Source organism: Pagrus pagrus (genome assembly GCF_965226575.1).
Source record: "Pagrus pagrus genome assembly, chromosome: 21".
Lineage (NCBI taxonomy): Eukaryota > Metazoa > Chordata > Actinopteri > Spariformes > Sparidae > Pagrus > Pagrus pagrus.
In genome coordinates this window covers 5,401,305-5,428,365 of record NC_140208.1, presented here as the reverse complement: position 1 = coordinate 5,428,365, position 27,061 = coordinate 5,401,305, and the positions used below count along the sequence as shown (strand labels likewise).

The 27,061-nt window shown below is 41.1% G+C and overlaps 1 protein-coding gene across 3 annotated transcripts in view; it reads right to left on the bottom strand.

Annotated features, from left to right (window-relative positions):
• The window catches only part of tbkbp1 (TBK1 binding protein 1), a 78,958-nt gene extending 51,974 nt beyond the window's left edge, over window positions 1–26,984 (bottom strand). For 2 of the 3 annotated variants that reach the window (XM_084342822.1, XM_084342823.1), the window contains exons 1-3: window positions 26,880–26,984; window positions 18,017–18,122; window positions 16,365–16,740 (exon numbers count right to left, since the gene is read on the bottom strand). The gene's annotated coding sequence lies outside the window, so the exon portion shown is untranslated. Of the gene's footprint in view, window positions 1–16,364; window positions 16,787–18,016; window positions 18,123–26,879 lie in introns of those variants that run through there. The other variant, XM_084342821.1, reaches the window with a different exon arrangement.
• Between the last annotated feature and the right edge of the window lie 77 nt (window positions 26,985–27,061).

Here is a 27,061-nt window from a genome sequence, read left to right as displayed (position 1 = left end):
AGTCTGATAGTCACACACACACACACACATTTTTACACACAAATAGCCAAAAAACGGTCCACCAAAGACGCAGGAAATGAGAAATAATGCATATAGAGCACGTACAAACACAGCTGGTGCGGTATCAAACACATTAATCCTGTATTTATTTATTTTTAGATTTCAATTTCATCCCGAATCAAAGCAAACTAATTACGCTCCAAGTGGAATTTTCTTGAAACAGCAGATGCATAAAAATGTACAAAACAAAAGCATATGTCACAGGAATACTAATCCAATCGCCAGAAGATTTCTGCAAAGCATGGATTATGTTTGAACTTTTACATTTTATATTGTGACCAAGCTGTGCTTAGGGTCCAGTTTTCGGCACAAAAAACACTTGGTTAGGGTTGGGAAAAGATGAGCCTGTCCTCATCAGAAAGACGACCATACAGGAGCTTATATTACGACCTATATTTACATTTGCAGTGACCTAGCAGGCATAGTAGTAAAGTACAAGTTATGGAACGTACATAACTTAATGGAAGTTACTTTCTCCATCATTTCCTGTTTTATTTTGTAGATTATAGCCTCATGTGTCCACTTCCTGTCTTTGTCTTTTACCACACTTTTTTGTTCCCTGTGTTCCTCATTTGTTCCCCATGGCTTTATGGTTCGTCCTCCCTTTTATTATCACTATTTAGTTTTCTTGGATTCTCCTTGTTGCTCTTTTGTTTGCCTACCTTTTATGGCTTGCATTTTCGATTTTGAACTTTGGATATCAGCTTATCATTAAAGCTCGCTTTTTGTTTTGCATTTGGTCCCTTTTGCAAAAACATAACGGTATGAACTTACAAAGGACAGAAAAAAACAGACTTCAACACACAGGGGCTGATTAACAAATGAAACACACCTTTACGCAGAAAAGTGATGGGGAAAAACAAAGACAGGAAGTGGAAAGTAACACATGACACAAGGATATAACCTACAAAATAAAACAGGAAATGACAAACCAAAAACTCAAAACCATGACTCGTACGACGACAGTGGAATACACCTGTCGCCGGTATGATGCAACAGTCATGTTGTTTTGTGAGACACTGACAATTCACACATTCAGTCGTTTAGTTATGAGGAGGTGTTGGAGAAGATCATGCTTTTTGGACGCCACAAACACATCTGGAAATGTTCCCACATCAAAAACATCTGTTTTCTGTCATTGTAGAAATGTCAGTACGGTGCAGAGCCTATGACGTGTACAAATGCGTAGGTATCAATGGTTTGCAAAAAAATGAACTGCCAACATTTCATTCAGTTCATTTTTATCCTTTCCCACACAGATGCATCACAAAATGCAAAGCATAACATGGATTTATGCGGACGAGAGCTTATAAAACGACAGCTGGGTTACATAAAAGATCTTTATCCCAAATCTAAATTATATAACACATTCAAATCCAATCATATCCCATGAAAATTAACCAAACAAGCTGCAAAAGACTCTATTATTTTAAGAAATAAAGATCTATGAGAACCTGCTTAATAGGAGAGAAAATGTAACCAAGTGTTTAATTGGCTCCCTGCACTGATATGACAATCTGTGTCTGCTGATTAATTAATAGTGCATGATGCCGCTGCTGCTGCTGCTGGTGCTGCTGCTGCTGCTGGTGCTGCTGCTTGTAGGATGAGTCCAGAGACGAGATGATGTGTGAGGGGAAAAGAGAGCGCTGGCATGGATCAGAAAGAATATATGATAAACATGTGCGGTGCATTGTGGGTGCAGAGCGTGTGCGTATGCTTATGGTGTGAGCATCATCTATGCACAATGGATATACCTCCGCTCATCAAGGTGTCATTGATTTAAAAAACAATAGTGTGTATGTGTGTGTGTGTATGTGTGTGTGTGCTCCAGTTGCACGTGTTAGAACATTACTTTAATGAAAGTCGCCGTCCTTGGCAGAGGACACAACCGCTTAGACACACACACACACACACACACACACACATTAAACCAACCCTCCCCCCTCGCTGCCCTGTGATGCTCATCTTCTCACACAGACTGGAGTGTTAAGAAAGGGGAGAGCGTGTGTGTGTGTGTGTGTGTGTGTGTGTGCGTGACAATGTGTGTGTGTCGGGGCAATCAAAAGACAGCGAGTCGGTGGAGGAAGGGGCATAGGAAATTGTACTCCAACAACATGTCACATTAGAGACACAGTGGTGAGACTGAGAGCCATTAGGACACCACACACACACACACACACATGTTGATACCAGTACTACTGCAGATGATGCATGAGCGTCAGGACCGATGCCAGAATTATAGCTTTTTTTGGATTAATTCATTTGAGAAATATAAACGATCATTTGAGTAATGTCCTTCTATAAACCCCCGTTTGTGTTTAACAAGATAAGCTCTCACATGCAACTGCTCAAGATCTTCGTCAATAAACAGCCTAAGAAGAAGTAAACATGATAAAAAAACTTCACAAAATCATGTGAAGCCATCCTCTTGTGTGAAGCCAACCGCTGACTACCGATATGTTAGTCCAATTACTCCAACAGCTACAGAGCTTACAGAGATATACTCGAGGTGCAGCGGACAGGTAACAATAATGAAAACCGATCAAACGCAAAATATTTAAAAAATATAAAACAGATGGTGAAATTAAAAACATTGGCTCAAAAATAGCAACTGACTACAGCTGTGTGACAATGATTACATACCTGTGGGCACACCTGATTGTTCCCCTTTTAAATGGTATAAAAATAAAAACGTTAAAGTCCTTTCATTTTTTGTGTACATTCACTTTTACATTTTGGTGTTTTGCTGTTAAAAAATGTCAAATCATGACGTCGATTAGGAAACACAAAGTTTAGGACTCAAAATGTTCTGATTATTGGAAAAGGTGCGTCCTTTTTTTTCCGACTGACGATTAAATAAACTACTGTGAAGTAACTGGTAACTAAAGTTAAGCTAATTGAATAAATAGCGGAGTAAAAAGTACAATATTTACCCCCAAAATGTAGTAGAGTGGAAGTAGTTCACTACTTGAATAAAAGTACTTTCCATCATTCATGCTTGTGACTTGCAGAACAGTATCTATGTGCCACCTTTGCAAAATTGCTGGAGAAAAACTTTTCAATTTCACTTGTACTCCCTCCATGTGTTGGTGTTTTCAGCCACTCAGGCCGTTTTTAGCACAAAATGTTTTTTTAATGAAGCAAACCAAAGACATCGAGTGTCTCTACTCATAAGCAGTGAACTCATCCCACAGAATCTGCCGACAGAGCAGATGAGAATGGACCCAAAATGAAAAATGACTTTCAGCCTTGTGATCTTGAGTACGGTGGCTCTGAGGGTCAAAACGCAACAACTTTTTCAGGGAACATTTAATAAAACACAACATCACGTCGTTGTGTTTACTGAAATGTCTTTGTGTCTTGTGAAATGTTGTGTTTTGACCCTCGGGGGCCACCGTACTTTAGAGATGCTTCAGCTTTCCTGTGAGTTAACAGGCACGTCTCCGTCCCATCCCTTCATAAATCTAACCCCGATAAATGAAACTGTTTCACGTCATAAATGGGGCTTCTCTCACTACTCACTCACACACACACATGCACAGACACACTCACACTCAGCAGTTAATAAAGGAGGTATGCATCCACCAGGACTCCTTTACTACATTCATACGCGGCTGCCGGCAGAGTGAAAGAAACAGACAGAAGACGGCGAGAGAGGATTTCACAGTAACTAAGTGATCTGAGGGGTTTGGGGGACATGCAACACTTGTGGAGGACAAAGCAAACAACTGCAGCAGATTACAGCACCGCAGCACGAAGAGGTCTGCGGGCCAGGTAGAGGCGTTCAACAGCCAATTACTAAACGCAGACACGGGCAGACAACAACAGACTTGTCAGGGCGCCGAACCCATATGTTCCACTTCACGTGTCTCTGCACACCTCGCACATGCTGTATAGACGGGAGAGCACGCTCGCCCTTAACTGAAGAAACACCACTCATCCTCACGCGGATAAAAAGGCTTGCAGCTTGTTCTTTGTCCGTATTTAGCGAGCTCCTGCACACATGTAACACCTCTCTGTCTTTGATCGTCTGGCGTGAAATAAAAGCTTCACAGGGAGGTGTTGAAAAAGGTCTTTGACGGTGACATCAAGCACACAATGAAAGAAGGTGATATTATGAGACACTTATTAACATTTCATGTGTGTACTATTCTTTGTCTTCGGCTCATATTTTGCTCATTTCTAACATGCAATATCTTCAATAGCCTCAATAGTGATCGCAGCAGAAGACTGAGACATTGTTTTTCAGGACTGTTACATAAGACCTTTCTGTCCCAGTGTATAGAGATAGATCCTCCCGACTGATCGATACGGTCGTATTGATTTGCACTATAGGAACCAAGAATTAATTGTCTCCGTCCTTTGTGTACGGTTCATCTGGTTATTGGCTTTCAGTACCATGGACAGCAGCCCACGCAAGCAAACAGCACTACCAGTGCTTTACTACAGGAAACACAATGTGCTCGTACACATTCTTGGACCCTGAATAGATGTGATACTGATTCAATGAGACAGAGGAATCTATTAGTCTGGATGCATGGACGGAGCTGTTCAACGAGGATTTCAGGCATAAAGTCGCCTCAATTTTTGGATGATTGGAGGGACGTTGTCACGACATTACTGCGGATGTTTGGTCAAGCTTGAATGTTCTGCCTGGTCTGTCGTACCTGTTCTCTGAGAAGCTGACTGAGGAATCTCATTTTATTTATTCTCTATCTTTCTCTTCATGGAAGACGAGTCACATAATAACACAACATACTATAAAGATAGAGATAGCAATACCTTTTGTTCTTTACAGGGACAATGAGTGTTGACAACATCACTGTAAATGTGCCTGAGTTAGCTGAGTGGCTAATTATTTTTAACTTTTGCCCCTGGGCAGGACGTTAAATCAGCAATTAAAATAACAATAAACGAGCCAACATGTAAAAATTAACATTGCATGTTAATTTATGAATATTTGTTTTAATGTTGAGTTATAAACCTGAGGCCACATCCATAATCCACAATATATTAACATGTTTAGGTTGTTGCACAAACACACAACGGGGATATTTTCGTGTGATTTTGACAGTTTTAGCGTTGTTCACTGGCCCAAAACAAAGATATGCTGGCAGCATTTTTCAGGTTTATACAGTAACGACTGAAAACATCAATATTACATTATTGGCTATCGTACAAACAAGCATGTTATGAAAGTATTTACTCTGTAATCTACAGACTTTTTACTCCACTAAATAGTTTTAGTTTCTTGTTACTTTGAAGGCTACATGCTGCATCAGAGCCAAAGTAGCAGATTTTTAAATCAATTTATTTTATTGCTAAGCAGATTTAAAAAAAAAAAAACCCTGATTTTAAAAAAAATGCTGAATAACAGATCTTATAATCAGCCGACCCACAGAGTGCAAGTAAATATATGTATAATTCACTTTTACTGAAGTAATATTTCAACATGATAATTTTACTTTTTCGAATGTGACTTTTGGTTTCTTTTTACAACAGCCAGTTCACTTTCTCCGCCCTGCTGTTTGATTTCTTTCCTTTGGCACATTGCTACATCTTCTTGTCGTTAATATTGAATTAGTGTGTAACTGTGGGGATTTGCAAAGCCTGCATGTACTTCATGTTTGCATCGCTGTCCCTCTGCAGTCAGCTGGAGTGTGTATCACGTCGTCCACATGTTCGAGCACAAACACCAGTCCTCATGTGCGGGCTAATAAAGCCTGAGATACAAACTTAACAGGGGTCCACCCGTCAAAACACCGATCCATAGCTCAACTAGTGGCCAAGGATTGCACAGGATACCTTTAAATACTGACTATGTTTGCATGTATATAGAAATATTCCACAATTTTTTCAAATATGACGATACTCAGAATTTGATACGGGTTATGTAAAGAGAATATTCCTTATTGATATACCGAAGTAGGCCTCATTCTGAATGTTGCCTTTTCCAATTAAGACACAGTATATGCTGATATGATTAAGGTTTTAGTAGTAGTAGTAGTAGTAGTAGTAGTAAGTATGCAGAATATGTGTCTCAATAGAGGGTTTAACTGCTGTTTGCAACACTGCCACAACGCCTGCTTAGATTCAGCTCTGTGCTTTGTCATGGCTGCGTTGTAAACAATCCAATTCACCGACAGTTTGCCAGTCCGGGACAGCAGTGAAATATCGCAACAGCGACCTTTTCAAGAAGATTGCTGAAGGAATGAAAGAGGGAGGCTGTGTTTGCACAGCTGAACGGGTCCTTCACAAGTGGAAAATGTCATTTTGATGCAAAATGGCATGAGCCGCTCCAGCTGCTCCGCTTTTTCCATATCTTGACGTGATCAACGACGTGGTGGGGCACGTTAATCAGAGTATGCACGGCTGCACGGCAACAGGAATAAGAGTGGGATGTTTATTCCACGTTAACAGCTTAGGCATAGTGTCCTTTTAAGAGTCAACGTAGTAATTAAACCTGATATTAATTTCCTCCTGAGCTGCACTGGCAGGCTAACAAGCAGTTTTCTAGCTGCTTGTCTGTTAGCAACAAGCAAGTCCTCTGTTGGTTGTCCCACAAAAAAACACCATCAAAGGGTGTGAGGTTGTAAATACAAAGCAGCTGGTCCTCTTTTTCAAAGTCACTGAAGTAAAGACCTACATAAGTCAAGCTCTCCTCTGCTCTGCAAAATAAAATGATGCAGCACACAAACAGACACGCTGTGCTTCCTCTCAGTCTTGCTCCGTCGTCTACCTGTCACTCTCTCTGACGCTAGCTGTATTTCAGCTACATATTTATTGGAAATCTATGCGCCGTGCCCAGGCGCTGCTGCAAACACAGATTATCTCGCAAATGAAATCATTCTTTGTATCCTCCGAGTCAATTTGATGACATTTTGTTAGTAACGACTGATTTCAGACAGGAGCTTTTCTTTTGTTCTGAGAGACGCGACAGTGTCGACAATAACTCGGCCTGATATTTGGCTGTATTTCATTTCATGAAAGAGGAGGAATAATGTCACAGCGGCAGCGGCAGCAGAATTAAAATAGCAAACATTTCCTGAAATGTCAACAAGACATTTTCTTACAAAACACTGCTGGGGCATTCTCTGAGCGTGAGTAGATATTTTTAGGCGCACCAGAGGGAGCTTAGGCAGTCCAGTAACGAGTGACAAGCAAGTGGGTAACCTGGTTTCTCTGAGACACAAAAAGAATTGTGTGACTCCCCAGTGAGCAAAAAGACTCCAGGCCTTAAACGGACTTTCTCCCTCTTTCTGAAACCAGGATGTCTTGATTTTCCACACACACACAAGGTCCTTTTTTAGTGTCTTTTTACCCCTATTTTTACTATAAATCTCTGTTGGTACTTTGAGTAGCCCTGTGATGAACTGGCGACTTATCCAGGGTGCACCCTGCCGGCTCCAGCCCCCCTCCGTGACCCTAAAACAGATAGGCGGTTTCAGATAATGGATGGTACTTTGAGTAGCCCCTCTGTCACACAGATCCTTTTAGCGTACTGTGCATATTACTCTACATTATGCCTCCACGATCGGCACGGCGCCTTGAGTGGGCAGAGAGAGTGAGTGGTCACATTACACTGCAGTTACATCACATTCCTTCAGTCTCCTAAGCAACCAGGTGTCCTCCAACAACAAAAGTAACACGGCCACAGTGCTGTTATGTCACCCTCCAGTTGTCACACATTGTTCAAGGTTCCATATCAGAGAGAAAAGAGAAAAAAAAACACATCTCCCCGCCGTCACAATCCCGCTGCACTGCTGTGAGAAGACTCGGCGGTGTTTGGTGCAGTCAGTGGGGTTGCTCGCGAAACAATGGAAGCAGCCGGGACGGGGCAGTGGGAGGTGTGAGTGTGTTGTTTCTGAGAGCAGCAGAGCAGAGTTTGGAGAGAGGTGAGGCGAGTTTTTTTTTTTTTTTTCCTTCCCTGAAAGAATATGGCAAAAGTGACTCATCTAAAGCCAGAACTCTGACAGAAAGGAGAGCCTTGATGCAGGTGGGCCGCCCATGGCTTTTTCAGAAGCAAGAGAAAAGAGAGAAGAGAGAATCAGTGGTCACTGCCTTGGCCCACATATGTTACACCACAGTTATATAAAAAATAAAAAAATGAGAAAAATGTGGAGAGAAACGAAGGTAAGAAGGTAGAAGGAGAAGTCAGACCAGGTAGGACCTTCACCTGGTTTGACTTCTCCCTCTACTTTCTACTTGCGCAAGTATTATTTTACTGCCTGTTCAGATCGCAGCTAATTAAGAGGATTGATTGCACACAAAGTCAATATAAAGACATATATGACTGGAGGCAAACACACACACAAATGTATGACCTCAGTGCTCAGTACACTACTCTACAACTTAGTTACAAAGACTTTCAGGCACAAACTTTAGTGAGACAGAGCTCAAGAACAAACACTTCCCTCTGTGACTGAAGGAAGTTTTGTACATTTGTGTACAACTATCACTTCGCAAATGACAAACTGAGCCCAGCACTGCTATTACTGACTATCTACTCAATGTCAGAGCTACGAAAAAAATGACGTGTCAAAACTCAGAAAGGATTAGGATTAGTGGGGAAGACCCTGCTCGAGCAGCTTGAACTATTTGGATATCAATTCTACGTTGGTAACTTCAATCTGTGTTCTACTTGTTCAACGGTCATCAAATGTTTTGAGTCACAATATTCATTAAAACACAAGGAGTCAAATGTTTTATCTGCCCCCCATGTGCAGGGGCTGATTGTAACAGCACTCACTGGGCAAAAACATCCACACGACCACTTTTCAACGTCAGCAAAGATTTAACCACTGGATTATGACAAAAAATACATCATAAAAGGAGCATGCACTGAACACAAACACGTTTCCTGAATTATAAGAAAAAAAACTAAAAAACTGTATGAGATTTAAACAGAATGGCAGCAGACAGTGATGAATAGATGACATAGAGAGGGTAATAAGAGGAGGGGGCGTGTTTGTCTTCAGGGTTTTCGACCTTGAGGATCCTTTAGAAATGTTGTTTCCTGAAACTGTCAAAGCTTTGGTTTGGCACAGAACTGTCCTCCATTTGGCCTTCGTCACTGTGCCATAAACCTGATGGGTGAAATCTGGCTGCCGCTGGATGGACATTACCTCCGTGCAACAGGGAGCTACCTGTCTGTCAGCGGCTGGACAGGAGATTGACACTTTCCGAGCAACACTTGTTATCAAGCAAAAAAAAAAAAAACAGCCTCTCCTCTCATGCGGCCGAGCCTGAGGACATATTTTCCTTAATTGGATTTCGGTACTCGCTGTATTGAAAATGATTAACACTTAGTCACCGGTCGTGACTGGTTAGCATCTTTTGGAAATGGTCTTTATCTGGTGTCTGCGCCCAGAACGGTGACTTCTTCCAAAAATTCTAATTTCACAAACACACAAACCTGCTGCTCTGACTTATGAAACGAACCATCTGACACAGTCTTACATTGCAATCCTTTTGACTAATTCACAAGCCTGGCCTAAATGGAAAAGTCTGATCTACGATAGGGAGGCAGAGCGTCGCCTCCTCTTAGTCCTCTCTGTCTCCCCTCTTTCTTTACCCCTCGTGACCCTTAAAAGCTGTCTATGAATATTCCATCAGCCAGCAGGGCCTCTGCTCTCCCCTCTTCATTTAGTGATTCAGTCTGTAAGTAGCTTACATAAACCTTCATATTTATGTGTATGAACATAATCATAGGATAAGTGTGTAGATTCACAGGGAGAGGGGACCCAGGGGCAGGAAACGTTGGAGCCGACTATGAAGACGACATTGGAGGGAAATGGAATTGGTTTTGCATAAATTAGCTCTTTGCAAATTATGTCAGCGCTGTTCCTAGGCAGGACACTTCCTCTCTCTCTCTATGTGTGTGTGTGTGTGTGTGTGTGTGTGTGTGTGTGTGTGTGTGTTTGGTCTAATGTATGCTGCCCACCAGTGATGATACTGCAGAGTGAGATAAATGACTTCATATTCTCATGTCGGAGCCGGGCTCTCAGGTGCTCAGCGGAAACTACAGCATCATCAAGCTTCAGAGTGAACAACGCGAGTTATTAATGCAACTTCACACTGCAATATGTACTGTGAAATCAACTGTAAATCATGTTACCTTTGCTGCGATGATATTAAAATTGGGGATATACTTATACGCCTGGAATAAATATTATTTTTGGGGCAGCGTGTAAACAAGACTCAAAAAGTGTTGGGCTTGAATATTTCATGAAGTGTATCAAGTATAAATAGCCAGAATTACCCTTTAAGTGTTTGTTTGGCTCATTGACACTATTTTTATTCTCTCACCAACAGGCCTGTGTGCTCTGTCGTAATCTCAGTTTGGATCTATTTTACCTAACATTTGATTCAGTAGTGATTCATCTAAGGTTTATTCATTTATGCTAAACGTGCACCCCCGTGACACCGGAGCGAACAATGATTAGCACCGTCGATGAAGCTGTCAGAACGTCTAATCCAGACTGCACAGCCACTCCAGCGCTCCCTGTTGTCGTGATGTGGCCGATGTGCAGTTAACTCTGAGCTGAGAAAAGAAATAAAGCACACGGTCTGAAAATCACAACCCTTAACACAAGCAGCGCTTCACTCATCGAGCTGAAAGCAAGTTCCAAGGTTTCACAGCATAAAAAAAGTACCCAGCATTTTTCCTTTTTCACCTTTTGAAAGAAAGTGGCAAAACAGATAGACTGGCATGGCCTACGCTTTGTTTGGTTGACTTTCTTTCTCATTATTATTATTATTATTTCATTCTGACAGAGGTGCCTTTAAAAAAGACCATGTTCACTGATGAAGAAGACGACAATTGTTTTGTTTTTTTGTGTGAAGAAAACAGTGTGTCTGACATTTTAGCATGTTGACAGCTCTAATTCTCAGATTCTGTGAAAGTGGACAGTCGGGTTCAGGGGAAGGAAACACCATAAAGTGCATGTCCAGGTCCATGCAGAACATTAACCCGACTCACTCTTTCCTCACAACAAAAACAGCCGTGTTAGTCATCCGCCACACAACATATGATTGCAGTTAATGACAAGAACCTTTCATGTGAATTACTACTCTTGTCTGTCACAAGGAGCAAGTAGTGCGACATCAGTGAACCACCAAACATCATAGGTAAGACAGATGGGCCAACATTTCCTACTGACAAGCTATATTTGCTTCTTTTAATCATTACTACAACATCTCTGTATCTTTAAAGGGGAACTTCACTTATTTTGAACAACAAAGTATTTTCAAAAGCCTTCAGGAGTCCTGCTAGACATGTTAGAAACATTCTATGAAGCCTTTTGTGACAGAAATCTGATGAATTTGATAAGTGTCACTTGAGTCAGCATCTGTTAGAGCTGAAAACTACTGAAAAGTTTTTGCAAATAGAGAACAACATGTAGGTGTGGAGGTAAAAAGAAGTGAGTTTACCAGACCTCCGCTTACACCTATTCAGGGACTAAGCATTGTTCCGACAACACATCTTTTCCAAAACCTACAAAGTCCGAAAAATGAAAAAAAGCCCATTTGGCTGACAGCATGTTATCCGCCAATCGCTCTGAAAAGAAACACTCTCCTCGCAGTTTTGGACATGCAAGGAGAGGATGAAGAAAGGTGACCTTCGTCATCATGGTAACAATAATAAACACAGGATTAATGTTGTGAAACGGTGGTAATTTGGTTGGGTTTAGGCACCAAAACTACCTGGTTAGGTTAAGGCAGGGATGATGGTTTGGGTTAAAATACGTATGTTAGTTATAAAATATACGGAAGAATGTATATTTTTGGAAAAGTGCGTCTTCAGACCAATGGCGTTTTGTTTTGGGGATTTTTTGATTAACAAGCTTTCGGTCCAATGGCAAGGCTGCAACTGCTGCTTCGTGCATAACACCCCAGAGTCTATGATCAGACTGCTGCATGTTGCATTGTGGGTAATGTTAGCGCCAGGTGGGGAAGATGGGTGCAAGTTGACAATTCATGTTCTGCATCAATTTGATTCTTTTATTAATCATGAGCCAATGCGGGAGTACAATGCTACTTCGTTTTTCTGCCTAACCCTAACCGGGCCTTACAGGTCCAGTGTGGGAGTTAGTGGCATCCTGTAATGAGGCTGCAGACTGCAATCAGCTGAACACCCTCACTTCAACCTCATCCATGGTGGCCAAACGCAAAAATAGTGAAAGGCCTTCTCTAGGTTATTATACAGTGAATCTTACATAACATTTATGCACTTTGATCCTACACACTGGACCTTTTAGCTATAGGATTAACGGGTTAAAAAAGCAGCCATATGAATAATTTGCAATAGTTTAATATTATTGATCTTACAGTTGCAGAGAGTTTGTCTTATGGGTGACAGTCTGTCCTGAGAGATGACGAGTTGGACGCCTCTAATGTGCAGCTTTTGAGGCTGCACAGTATACTTATATAACATTCATTTAAAAAAAACAACTAATAACAGTGCGGTAAATGCTTGCTTTTAATTAATTATTCACTTATTTATAGGATGGAACAAAAATCTGAGCCTTGCAGAATATGTAAATTTAATTAATGTCATCATCAACGTGTGTGGGAGAAGAAGACTGCTTATTATAATAACTGAAAAACAGATTTGTATGCACATGCTCATCAGAACTTCATGTGCAATTTGCAGAAAAGATTTGTCCCAGGGATCTGCGGGCTTACAATTGTGCCACTGCAGAAAGCTGAAGTTGACTCTGCTGCTTTTCCTAACTTTGCAACACTGAGGCAACAACTTGCAAATGCTTCCTCTTTGCGTCAGGGTTCAGAAGTTGTTCATTGGATTATTTTGATTTGAATGAGGCCTTTCTAACGTGTTACTTTGACTGTGTAATCTTGTTCTTTTCAAAAAAGCTCGACATGGTTTCATGTCAGGATGTGATTCAGTGCCGTTATCCAGAACACTGAACACGCCGTGCTAACAGCAAGTGTTTCAGCTGTAATTCCCATTTTCTTGTAATTCATTCAACAGACAAAAACACTTTCTCTGTACAGTCGAAGGTGCCAATGTTCTCAGGCTGATTGCGTCAGTAACCCCTCCTCCCACCTCATGAACACACACACACACACACACACACATACAATTCGCTCCCTCATTTTGCAGGAGTTGCTCCAGAACAGCCCTCCTCAAGGTCAGCTGGCTCAATGCAGCCTCTAATAACACTCTAATTAACTCCACACATGCAACAAACACTTGTCATCCGTGATTACAAAGCCAAAGCCAAATCCAACCTGTTGGAGCGTGTCACTTTCTCATTTGCTGCTCTCAAACAAAATACAACAACAGAAAACTCCTGATATAAGTTATATCATATTGGACTTGGCCAGTGTCCTCGGTAGAAATCTAATAATCTAAAAACCAAATCAGACTGAGAGGTCATTTCCTCGTGAGAATAGATCCCTGGCATACTCCAACCTCACTTCACAGCGCATCACGTTTCACAAAAGCAGCATCAACAGCACTCATCAGCACATAACAAAGTACATTATACAACAGCTTCAAGCATGGAGGAGCTCGCTGCGAACCAATTTAAAAGTGTGGGGGGGAGAAAAAAAAAAACATGATTAACAAGTGCAGAAATACAGAAAAACAAGCCCAGACCCATGAGATACTGTACAGCAGTGCTGCGGCTATGTGATTGGTGATTAGCAGGTCGGTTTAAGCCATGATTCACTTCCTTAAATTACCTCCCTCGGACGGGACCCCCCGGGAACTGACAAGAAGGGTGGGCTGAATACTTCAAATGAAGTGGTGGTAATCAGCTGAAGTCTGAAGAGCAGCAAGATCGGGCTCAAGTGAAAAATAAGGATTGCTTAATGTAACCCAGTGACCCCTCTTACAGACCGCTGCAGAGACAGTGACTGACAGACTTTAGCATGGAGCTGCAGTAATTATCAGGCCTGTCTGAGCATGTGGGGTGATGACTTGAATCAGAGATCTGAATGCTGATAGCATGAGGAAGTACTCAGGGGGTTTGTCTTTCAGCTGAGGCTCTCCACGTTTCTTTAAGCTGCGAGACAAAACCTGGCTTCATTTCAGCACCACGTCTCTGTCCACTCTTAATCCACTGCAGCTTTCTTTGGGACAATAACAGGCTTCCTTTAAAGCCTCGGTTCATACAAAAAACCCAGTGTGCAAACTCTTCCGATAAAAAGGAGAAAGGCGAGCAACCATTTTGGTCTCGTCTGGCACTCATCTATCCTTGATTTGCAGTGTTTGTATTTTCCAAGCCAAAAATACTCTGACAGCCCAATTAGCACCCTCTCTTATTAGACTTTTTATGTGTTTTTAGCCATGCTAGCAGCGTTGCTCCAGAGTAGTCAATGTCAGCCAGCCTATTGTTCGGCCCGTATTGGATAGACTGCCATGAAATGCAACAGATATTCATGGTCCCCAGATGTTGTATCTAAAAAATGTAGTGACCCATAGACTTCTTCTCTATTGCCACCAGCAGGTTGGCATTTATGGTTCAAAGAGAAATGTTTAGATTGTTATGAAATGCTACAAATGTTCATGGTCCCCAGATGATGTATCCTAATAACATAACATGATATAGCACCACCAGCAGGTAAAAGTTTTAACATCAGGTAAAATATATCCACATCTACTTCATGGATGTGCCACATTGCGACAGACTAAATAACGTGACAACGACTGGATGGATTGCCATGAAATGCAACAAAAGTTCATGGTCCCCAGAGGATGAATCCTGATGACTTTATGATTGCCTGACTTGATCTAGCATGACCAGCAAGTTAAGGTTTTCACCTAATCAAGTAAAATATCTCCACTTCTTTGTCATGGATTGGAATGAAAATGCGTACAGGTCTTCATGGTACACATGGTTCCCATTTTTGATTCAAGGTGACATCGCCCAACAAAAATTTGATTCATTGACATGAGGTGCAACAAATATTCATGGTCGCCAGATGATGTATGCTACTGGCATTAAGATCCCCTGACTTGATATACCAACACCAGCAGGTCAACATCTTCACACATCGAGTCAAATATCTTCTGATCTATCATGTGGATTAGCACAAAAGTCTGTACAGACGTTCATGGCTCCCAGATGATGAATCCTAAAGACTTTGTTGATCCTCCAACTTTTCCTCTAATGTCACATTTTTGTTTCAAAGTGAAATTGGATCAGACATTCACGGTCCCCATCGGATGGATCACAATAAACTTGCAGATCGTGTTACATTTCATTTAGCGCCGTCAAACTTTGATATGATTATCAACTTTAGCATGCTATCACGCTAAAGTTAGATTGTGAACATGGTAAACATATTCCTGCTAAACATCAGCGATACGTTTTATCATAGTGAGCATGTTAGCATGCTGACATCGGCATTTAGCTCAGCACAGCCTCACACAGCTGCCAGCACAGACTCTTTTAGGGATAAGAATGAGTTCAGCAAGGGTTAATTTTTTGTTCTCTGTACAAAATAATGGCAATTCTTCAGAGTGAAAAAAGTGTCTACTGTAGCCTAAAATTTCAAAATATTATTACAGGCTTATACCATTTAAAAAAAAAAATTAAATTGTATCAATGCTGTTCAAGAAGGGATACTAATAATGTCAATTCAGCTAAGTCCAAGTTTAGTATTTTACATTTTGCATGAAATATGTACCCATTTTTTAAATAAATAAAATCACCACTTGCCTAAAATTCCTAAATATTCTTATGGGGTCTTGTTCTGCTGTCTGTCCATCATGACTCTGTCTATCAGGCGTCCTGTAAATGATAATCCAAGAGGATAACTACACATTCAGCTCTTTGTTGAAGATTTTTAAAGGCTGTCATCCCTCTCCTGTCACTCTCTCGGATAACTATAACACGCAGTGATGAAAGCGGGCCAGAGAACAACAGACCAGACAGATGTAGGCTACTTCTTGCTGACCGCTTTCCATCAGCACTCAGCTGAAGTTGGAGGCTGCCTGCGGCCAGGAGGGCATCTCTGCTCCGTGTGGTGCTGATGCTGCCGGAGCTGAGCGTCTCCTTTAAGGAGATGTATGCTATCAGCTGTGGCCACTGCAAATGAAAATGCGCGTATAATAAATAGACACAGCGGATGATGATTTTTTTTTGTGTGTGTGTGTGTGTTTCTGATCCTACATCCTCGTGTTTGGCCCATTTCGAAACGAGCCACGGGGGAAAAAAACATCGGCTGTGATGCGCTACACTGTCAACACATCCAGTCTCCTGCACGCACCGTGTCCGTCACATTCAAGAAAGACATGGCACGGATCGAATAAAAAAAAGAGGATAACTCACGCGCTCCCGGTGATCGATCCGTGGATGCCATCGCTCGGTGGAGTGGGAGGCGGCGGGAGGAGGGGAGGTTGGGGAGGAGGAGAAGAAGAGCAACCCCCCCACGGGAAGAAAAAAAAAAAGAAAGCGCTCTCTTTCACGGTGTGTCAAGTGGCCGGTAAAAAAGCCTGCTGGCCTCTGCTTCCCAGTCCTCCTCCTGCTCCTGTGCTCCTGTGGCACGGGGACGAGCGCGCCTCCTGTAGCTGCCTCTGTGCAGGACTGAGCGCCTCACGCCGCGCACCGTGGAGCTCCACCAGTGTGGGATGATGATGTCGCGGGAACAGGAGCGTCAGTCTCTCCTCTTAGCGAGAACATCTCATGTCTACGGCTTCACTCACCCCTGTGCCGAGGAGGGAGAGTCAAGGCAACGCATCTCTGAGCAACCTGCACAAAAGATTATCTAACACTCTTATTTAGATGCGTGTCCTCCTCCTCCCCACCACCACCACCCTCCTCCGATAATTCAAACCACAGACACATCAGGTCCTGCACAGCTCCTCAGCAGGAGAGGGAATAAGATAAAAGCAGCAGATAAGCAGACTGAAGTGTATTTATAGCACGAGCTAAAGGCAAACAATTCAACAGCTTACATTTAAAGCCACATGGCTCCACCGAGCTCCTTCCTACATACATGAGAACTCCTCACACCTTCTGTTTTACACACTGTGAGGAGAAAGTGTCTGTATGTGGCACAGAGCTCGAAAAACTACCTCACAAACACACTATTTAATATGGCCTTTATTCAAGTCCTCAGTCTTTTATGGCCTTGACCCTCTAATGTGTGTCAATGTGCCACTTTTATGTGCACACAACTTGTGCAAAGAAAGAGGAATTGCTTTATTATTGATGTCTTTAGTGAGTTTTAGAGTATAAAGTTTATTAACTCTTAAGTTCATCTTTATTTTTTTGCTTTCTGAGATTCTTGCATGATTTTAAATACTGAAAATGATACTGCATATACAGACTGTAACTACTATATGTCTTGGTTGTGTGACCGTTTCTTTTTCTGGTTTTCAATATTCCCATATTTTTTATGTCTACACTACACATTCAACATTTCTTCCCACATTTAAAATAAATTATTTCACTGGTAACCTGTAAGCGACCTCCTTAACCACACACAAGAGCATCACTGAGGTCCACCACAGCTCAGCATGATACATTAGGTGATATGTACGTATACTGGTATTTGAATGTGTGTATCTTTTCCTGTGCGTGAAGCACTTTGTAACTGTATTTAAAGTGCTATATATAAATTATAATAATTATAAGTACTCCCTCACAAGCTCTGCTCTCCTAGACCAAATTGGATAAACCATTTTGTTATGGCAACCCAATCAACATAATAATTCTTGATAATATACATTTCTGCAAAACCACAGATATCTTGACACTTTACATTTGATCATAAGCATCTTTATGCTTCAACTCTTATGTATTTGTCAGTTGTATGTTGTGATAATGCTGTGCTATGTGTCTGGTTAGGTTTAGACATACAAAACACTTGGTTAGATAAAGGTTGTTTGTATGTTTTGCCATACCTGGTTTGTTGCCACCAACACAGATGGAAAATGTCCCAACGTCCCATTAAACACATGATATGGTTTCACACTTACCAATGGTGAAATGATGTCTCCCACTCGGCTGCCATCAAACCCAGCTGTCATGCCATCAACATCCCCTCCTTCTCCAGACGCGAGAGTCAGTTCACGTACACGTTATCTGTACGTAATACGACATGTATCTTAGAAATCTTGACATGATACGTATGAAGCGTACAATTCAACGTATCTGTGGTTTGCATAAAAAGCACAACACCGACATTTTATTCTGGTGACTGGGTTGTTATGGCTTTGTGCAGGAGGCCAGTGTCATGTTGAACAGCTTCACCAAACAGTTTTGGATTGAAAGCTTACTAATATCTAAAATATAATTTTCTTAAATTGGAACAAAGTGGACCAGACATGGAAAACAGCCCCATATCAAAAGTGCATTTAAGATTACAGGGATGGGGACATTTTGCTTTTAAGGGCAAATAATCTTAAACATACTGTTGTATTTTGCACAAGCAGTCCTCTGCAGCAGGGACATTCACTGCACAGAAAGCTTGATTAATGCAGAAATTAAAAAACATTTCAAATCTGGGGTCTGATGGAAGTATGAGCTCAGTCATAAGCACTTTTATCTGCATGTCATTAAAAAGTTGACTCATGCAAGGTGTTACAGAGCTCATTAATCTTCCAGACTGTTGCATAAAAGTATTTAGCTGCAGAGGAAAAGTCACCCAACACAGCTGAAACACTGAATCTTATGAAGCTCTCCAGAACGGTGCCGCTCCATAAACCCTCCTGTGTAAGAAACGCAAGTCTTCACGGAAACCAGGAAGCCTCTCAGTATGAGTCTCCAGAGTTGGCGTACTGTCAGTGTAAAACTCCACGTTTCCTGCAGGAGCTGATGTGAGTGATGGATTCATGATGGATAACCACAGGCTTTTACCTCTGGGATCAAAACCTGTCTCCGCCATCTTTTTTTTTTTTTTCAGCGTGAGATGGCTCTTATCACACCGTTTCACAGCTCTCCCTTTATACTGACGGGGCGCTATTCTTGTGCACTAAGCCCGAGATAGCTGTGTCATCTGAGAATATGATGACACAATTATCAGAGTTCATGCTCCTGTGGACGTGGACGTAACTCGAGCCGGACAGGAGAGCGAAACGCTGACAGCGGACGTTAAGATCACATGCAGGACGTAGATGATCTTACATACACAAGGACAGAAACACCCAACAGTCCCCTTTAATTCAATCAAGCCTAATCTAACATCCAATAAAACATAAATCTAGATCCTGATTTTACTTGGATCCACATCAGATTGTGCTCACTAATAGATACCAGCCACCTTAATATGCCTGATTTTTTGATGATGATCCATGAGAAAAGATTACTGGATTCTTCCCTTTATCAAAATCTGCACCAAAAATGTATGAGGTCTACTGTATTCTGGGCCGAGACCCATCCTCTATCCAAGTTTAGCAGACATCCGTTCTGTAGTTTTTGTGTAATCCTGATGACAAACCAACCAACCAACCAACCAACCAAACTGGCTGAACCCGCTCAAGACCGTGGAGATGACAGTGGACTTCAGGAGGAGCCCCCCTACACCCCAGTACCAGTCCAGTGTCAGGAAACGGGCAGGTAACATCTCTGCAGACCCCTCACAAACTGTTCAGCTCCTCCCCTCTGGTAGGCGCTACAGAGCGCTGTACGCTAAAACAACCAGACACAGAGACAGTTTCTCCCCCCAGGCTGTCACTCTGATGAACAGACGGAGGGTCAGAAAAAACACTGTGCAATAAATCCTGCCACTGTTTTTAATGTAAATACTGTTTTAATGTAAAAACTGCTGAAAATTCTGACCCTTTACAATTTAAACTATTCTTTCTTGTACATATTAGTCTTCCTTGTTTGTGTACACATACTTGGCCAATAAAGCTGATTCTGATGTAACAGTACTCTATTACATGTATTGTTTCATGATTGTGCCTTTATATTATATTATAAATAAATGTATAATATGTATAATGTATAATATATGCATAAATGTTGCTCTCCACTGTCTATTGGCAACACTGTACATACTGCACATACTATATATACTGTACACTGTACTGTACACACTGTACACTGTACTGTACATACTGTAAGTTACAACACCACTTATGTAAGTTCAATATTATCTAAAACATTATATCATAGTTTTCTCTCAAATTCATCTTATATATCTTATAGTATTGTAGTATTACTGTATATTGCACATATATAAAACATTCAAACCTCTACACTTCTAGTTCATTAGGAGAGACAAGTGAATGCAGTAAATCAAATGTTGACAGTATTCACAGAAAGTCTTTGGCACTCAGACTCTACGGGGCGATTTGGTAATCGAGGGGCGTCAAAAGGGCAGCTGCACGATAAATCCCTCCATGGCATCCAGATACTGGTGGTGGAATCTACGAGGCCTGGTGGTCAGGGGGATCAGGAGGGGGCACGCAAAAGAGCAGCATGAATGAACCACAGGCAGAGCCAGGATCATATTTAAAAAGACAGGAGCGAGATGATAGGCTAACAATGTAGGTGTGTCGCTGTGTTATTGGATGGATTCGACCGGCTGATGTGAACAGCTGATATCTCAGGTGACGATATAGTTACAGGAAAGTATGAGTGAGCATGCGTGACAGGAATGAATGAGAGGATGGTATGAGAAATAAATGTAAAGGCCTGAGCACGCACAAAGAGAAAGTCGTCCTGGGTGACCTTTTACTGGAGCTCCATCTCGCATGTCATGTCTGCCGGAGATCCACTACCAAACTTGTGCACAATTCACTTAGTCTAAGGTGTTGTAATCTATATATATTGTGTGAAGCTAATCTCTAATAATTGAATCTTTAATGTTAGTTATTTCACTCAAAAATGTGTTTTCAGTCACTGTGCTGCTCTAACATGTGATTTCCCCTCAGAGATCAATGAATTATTGATCGTTAAAGTGATTGTTAAGATGTCTGTTATAAAGTTGTTGTTTTTTTACACTGTTCTCACATTTTTCCTAATTTATGTCGGCTACGCACATCATGTTACCTTCAATAAGAACATCATCTTAGCGTATTTGTCTTTTGTTTCTTCCTCCTCAGACATCTTCCAGCAAACAAGCCGATAAGATGAGATGAGACGAAAAATGAGGCTGACGGATCAAAATGTGATTTGAAATAAATGTACCTGGTTGAATCAGACAGTCCAGAGGAGGCCTGGCTCTGGTTCTGTCAGATTCTGACTATACCGCTGATTACAGGGATATTATAGTGATTTTCCCCTGCGGGGCCGAGCACACAACAGCCATCACACTCACACTGAGAACATCAAAGACATAACATACTTGTGGGTGTTTCTTATATAACATAACCTACATATAAATAGATGGTTTTTCTTTTTTCATGTTGTGATGAATTTTCTGATTCATTCATTTCCTTCACTGCTGTTTATTCACTCTCTCTCTCTCTCTCTCTCCCTCTCTCTCTCAGGGGGCTGAAGGCAGTCCAGCCTACAGCGGGCAGACGAGAAGGAAAAACAGTTTTTGAGCCTGTGGACAACACATGGGGCCCTGTGTAGAGGATCTCTGGCACTCGGTCTAAAGCGCAGAACTCAGAATTTTAATATTTACAATATATTAGCGAGGTAATACTACAAACTCTGTAATATTTATTTTTTCCATAATTGAATAAACAAGCTGCTCTCAGGGGGAAAATAAAGTCTTCTGAACACAAATATAATCCAAATAAAACTGTGCAAAATTCTTCATCAGTGAATGCGAATATTTCGTTATCAACGTTTTGCAACGGGACATGATTATTTCCTCATTTTGTCGATAGAAACTTTATCCGGATTGGCGCTACAGTTCTTCCAAAATGTCGCTGCAGCTCTAAATTCATAGTAGCACAGCTACTTTTCTGAGTTTAAACATTGCTTGAAGCTCACAACTAAACAAGACAAGTAAAAGAGGTCTGGTTGTTTTTAGACGTTTTAAGGTTATATCTTTAGTAGCAGCAGCAGCAATCAAATAACTTTTCATGTTCATTCAGGTTTCTGACAAGGAAAAATGCATTAATGGGAACAACTCGATCTTGGGGTCGGCGCCCTTAAAACAGAGCAGGATGGGACAGAACAGAGATTTAAACAGCTGAGATTCAACACAGTAAGCAGGCAGATGTTGATCAGATGTTGGCTGTGAGGCACAATTTAGTTATTTGCCAACCGACAGAGAATGAAGACGAGGACATTCGGCTGTTTTCCTGTTATTTTAGCATTTTGCTGTGAGGTTAGATCTTTAAGAAAACGACCCAAAACAGAACTTAAGCTCCACATTATCAATCATCTGATCGGAAGTGTCTCGGCAGTAAATAAAACATGAACAAATCTACATTAAAACATTTGTTTCATCACAGTCTGGGGCTACATAACCTATGATTAACCTTATATTTCCCCTTGTCGCTCTTGTCATTGTTCACTGTGAGCAGCTTGTTTCAGGATGATTATAATAACCATGTAAAAGCTCAAATCATGTGCTTGATTAGTGGAGCGTCCTCTTCATTCTGCATTTATGACGCATGACTTTTAATTGTTGTTGTTTCATGAATAGGAACTAAACTCTCTGAAGGTAGTAATGATTGCACCGGCCAGACAAATTGTAAGAACACAATGGGCTTGATGAATTATTAAATGTTTTGGTCTCTTTTAAAACAAATTGTAAGCAGGGGTGTGTTATTACTAAGAAGTTCAGGAAGAAGTGGATTTGATTCAAACTTTTAACCAGAGGGGATCTTTTGTTATGAGGAAGCTGCACCCTGTGGAGTGAATTATTGGTATTCAAATGCCATTTTTAACTGAAGTGACCCCAGTTCTGCGTAATAGGCCATGAACAGCTCCCCCTGGCCTGCAGCGAGGGGAAATTTCCACTGGAGTTGTTGTTGTCCAGTTACAGTCTCTTCCACCAACACGCCACTGACAGAAAGCCCGAACATTTAAGCCTGATATGCCCGGCTGTTTGTTGACAGTGGGGAATAGGAGCTGACTACTGGCAGGAATGTAGGCTGATGGGGAGCGGAAAAGTACTGGGGGTAGCCAACAACTACCCCACCCTCCTCCCAATCCCTGCACCCCCACCCCCACCCCCTGACCAGTTAAGCACTCTCCCACTAGATGTGTCTCCAGGGCCGGTTATAAACAAGAACAGCCTGCAGTTACAGGCTACGACCGAATAAAACTCACACGAAACTTATAGACTGGAACGAGTTAGAGTCTGTCATGGATTCATAAAAAATAAAACAAAGTATGTGCTGCGGGTTCTGGCAACCGAAAAGCCACAAATAAAGTCGCGACGCCAAGAGAAATCTATCCAGTGGTTTCAGCAGAATGTGCTTAAAGTATCAAAAGTTCAAGTACTTCGTTTCGCATGAAAAGCAGCCCCTCGGATTGTTATTTAGGGATGTACTAACCCACATGTCTCCTCCAATACCAGAACTCAAGGTATCATCTGATCCTGAGTATTGATCCAATACCACCTTTCTTTTTCCCACAATTAGAATCTGTGTATTTTACTGTTGAAGCTCACTGGAATCATTTCTATATAAAGTAAATGAAGGCCAGGGATTTCTGTGGTGCAAGAAATCTGAATATACCTGATAATCAGAACACTGACTTTCACAAGTATCAAGTATCTGAGTAGAGAGGGAACTATTGTCGATTAGATGGTTAACGAGCCCTGAGATATTTCTTCCTATCTTAGGTTTGCCTGGTCTTTTTGTGTAATAATGCTTGTACAACATCAACCCTGGAATGCACAATCAAGTTATATACATGATTTTTTTACTACATCAGTTTCGAAGTTAAGAGAAAATTGGAAACTATTTTGATAAGAACTTAATTGTCTGTCTCTAGCAAGGATTACTTTACAGCACTGAGAACAGTGTTGACTTTTGGACTGTTGGTTGGAACAAAACAAGCGATTTCAACACCTCATCCTCCAAACGATCAATTGAGAAGATAGTCAACAATGAAAATAATGATAAGCTGCAGGTATTTGGTCAAGTATTGGACAAATTACAATTTTGGCTTCACATGCAGCATTAAATACATATTTCAAACTCAAGAAAAGTCCGGCACCAAAGTTCAAACTGTCAGATCAACTTCAGACGATCAATTTGTGTTGCTGGTGACGAAACAGTATTGAATATTGATCGTCACCTCTGACTGACCTGATCTGTTTAAAAAGGTAAATATCTGAACAAATAGGGATCAAATCTTTACTTGTTGTGACATATGCATTATTTTATTGAACTATAAGCTGGTTATGAACAGTCTCAATTCAATACTGATGCCTCTACATGACCTACACAAGCAAATGAAACCATAAAGCGTAGATAGGCAGCTGTATGACTTATATTATAGTATTATTTCAAATCACATTTGATCTTAGATCTCAGTTTAAAATTTGGAGTGATACAGATATACAGTGATAAAGATATCAAGTTTGATATTGGATTAGGCTTGTTTGAATTAAAGGGGACTGTTGGCCTTGGCAGAGGTATGCGATCTACTGAGTGCATTACTAACTATTATTATTACTTTGGAGAAATTGTACCCCACCACTGTTAGGATGCTTAAAGTAAGGATGTTTACAGACATCACTGGTTGGCATGGAGCCATTACAAATCTTACTTTTCACATCAGCGTCAAGTATGCTGCAGTGAGCGAGATGGCCCTCTTAGCAAATATAAAATGAAGTGGCCTAAATAACATTGAAAAATGCAGAAAAACATGTTTTTTTACTTTGCTGCTCTCAATCTCCTGTGGTCAAACACAAATAAATCGCTGCGGGTAATAATTCGTCTGCTGGCCACGGCCTTTTTCTTTCCCAGCAGGAGCTGCTTCAGTTGACTCCTGTGCTCTCTTTTTCAAAGGACACATCTGCCTGAAGGACAACACATTGTGCTGCGACGGCAGATTTAAATATGTCTTTTGTGGACTCAGAGGTATTTAAATCCAGACTACACTGCAAGAAAAAAAAACACTTGGTTTGGATAAGGTGCTGGTATTTTGTGCTTATTGTGAAGGCAGCTCATATCCCAAGTGTCCTGTTGAACAAAGCTCCAAATACCTTGAGCTGAAGATGAAATCCTTTTACATGAGCTGATAGAAAAGCCAAACAACTGACACTTGAAAAACAATATGACTAATACTTGTTCTGATATTGTCTCGCAGGGATCAGCACATTATCAGCCGTGAGCTGGCAGAGCTGAAATGAGCCGTGATATTTAGCACTGCAGATTTCTGACATCACACACATCGCCCTGTTATTTTTACTTTCAGGTTTGTTTTTGCCTCCCACGTGCGACGATACAAAAGGTGTGAACTAATGTTTTGATCAAGAGGCATGACAGACTGGCTTTATAAGGACAATCCCCGACTGTACTGACACAGCCGCCGCTTATGTAATGGGAGATTTGACTGGGACAGTGTGTTCCCTGACAAAGGCATTTCTATTCAAAAGTGCGGGTGGCGAGCTTCCAGAGAATCATTCACAGAGGATGAAGAGGAAGTCAACACGAAGCGCACGGTATCAGACGATGTTATCGTCCAGATGAGGATGGAGATGGATGGAATTACCCCAAGTTTATACACAGATTTCGAGTACATCAACTTTCTTATCTACGAATAAAAAAAAGTCCTTGAGCAGCAGCAGCACTGTTAGAAAGAAAAAGAGAAGTTTCAAGCTTAACCCTCGGTTTCCCTGCAGCTGCCACCTCCAGACATCTTTATATTTGAAGTGTTTAGATATCGCACTGTGAAAACACTCGTTAAAGTCATTGAAAGATTGCACTTCATTATTATTTTTAAGTATCTAAAGTTAGAAAAGAAATTAGAAATTAGCAACAAACAATTCTTAAAGTATTAAAAGTAAAACTCAGAAGAATGACCCCATTGTAAAGCTAGTGCAATATTACTTTACTACATTACTGTTCCATTGTATGCTAATTTACAATTCTATTAGGTTTTTAATGTTTAATTGAAAATGTAAATGTGTCTTATAGTTCACATTTACATGAATCCAATACATTATTAGCAAAGATTAATTTGCTTAAAAAATTGTATCATTTATACAACGCTGACAAACTGATACCAATGATTCCTAAGGCAATCATGTGAGCAAGCTAACCTAACATTATGTTAAATAGAGTGGTGTTTGTTGGTTTTTGGATAAATGCCTGAAATAAGGTCTGTGGTTACCACAGGCTTCAGATATTTACACGTTTTGTTCTACGCCATAAAATACATCAGAAAAGTTGATTTTTGAGTCCCATTCCCAAATCTTCAAATACTAATAGTCTGTTTACAGCCTAATGTTAGCTTTTTACTTCTGAACTGATTTACGCTTGGAGAATCACAAAAGTGGTGTATCTTGCTGAACAAAACATGTAAATATCACAAGACGTTGTTTGCCACGATCTTATTTTTGGCAAAAAAAACAAAATCCAATGGAAAAATCTCATAGGCTTCTTCTGGAGGGAACCAGGCCGATGCTAACTTCCGGGTTAGCCTACAGAACTGCGTCAGTTAGCTTACTCAGGCCAGTGTCATTGCCAGGGCGTCGAATATTGATGTCTTTGTGGCAGGACACAGATGCTCAAGGTGTTGTCTGTATGAAATGACAAAGTATATGTAGTGGATAACAAAGTTTACCTCTGAAATGTAGGAGAAGTTGAAAGCAGCTTAAAATGGAAATACTCAAGCAAAGTGCAAATGCTACATCAAAACTACACTTGTTTGATTGTTCTTGAATTGTATTCACAGCACGTATATGTACTAAGTAACTTCCCACCACTAGTTAATGGCAGTCACAGCGATACTCAAGACTTGACATGACCGTACCTGTTCATCCTGCTGCTTGTATGTTTGCTACCTGATCAGTTGATCACCTGTTACATAATCAAGAGGAGGGGAGAGTGTCCTGAAGGAGCTCCAGACCGGGAACACCCAAACATCCCTAAACCCGCCCCCTCGCGACTCCTCATTGGCCAGTGTGGAACGTAAATACAAATCCCCGCCCTCCC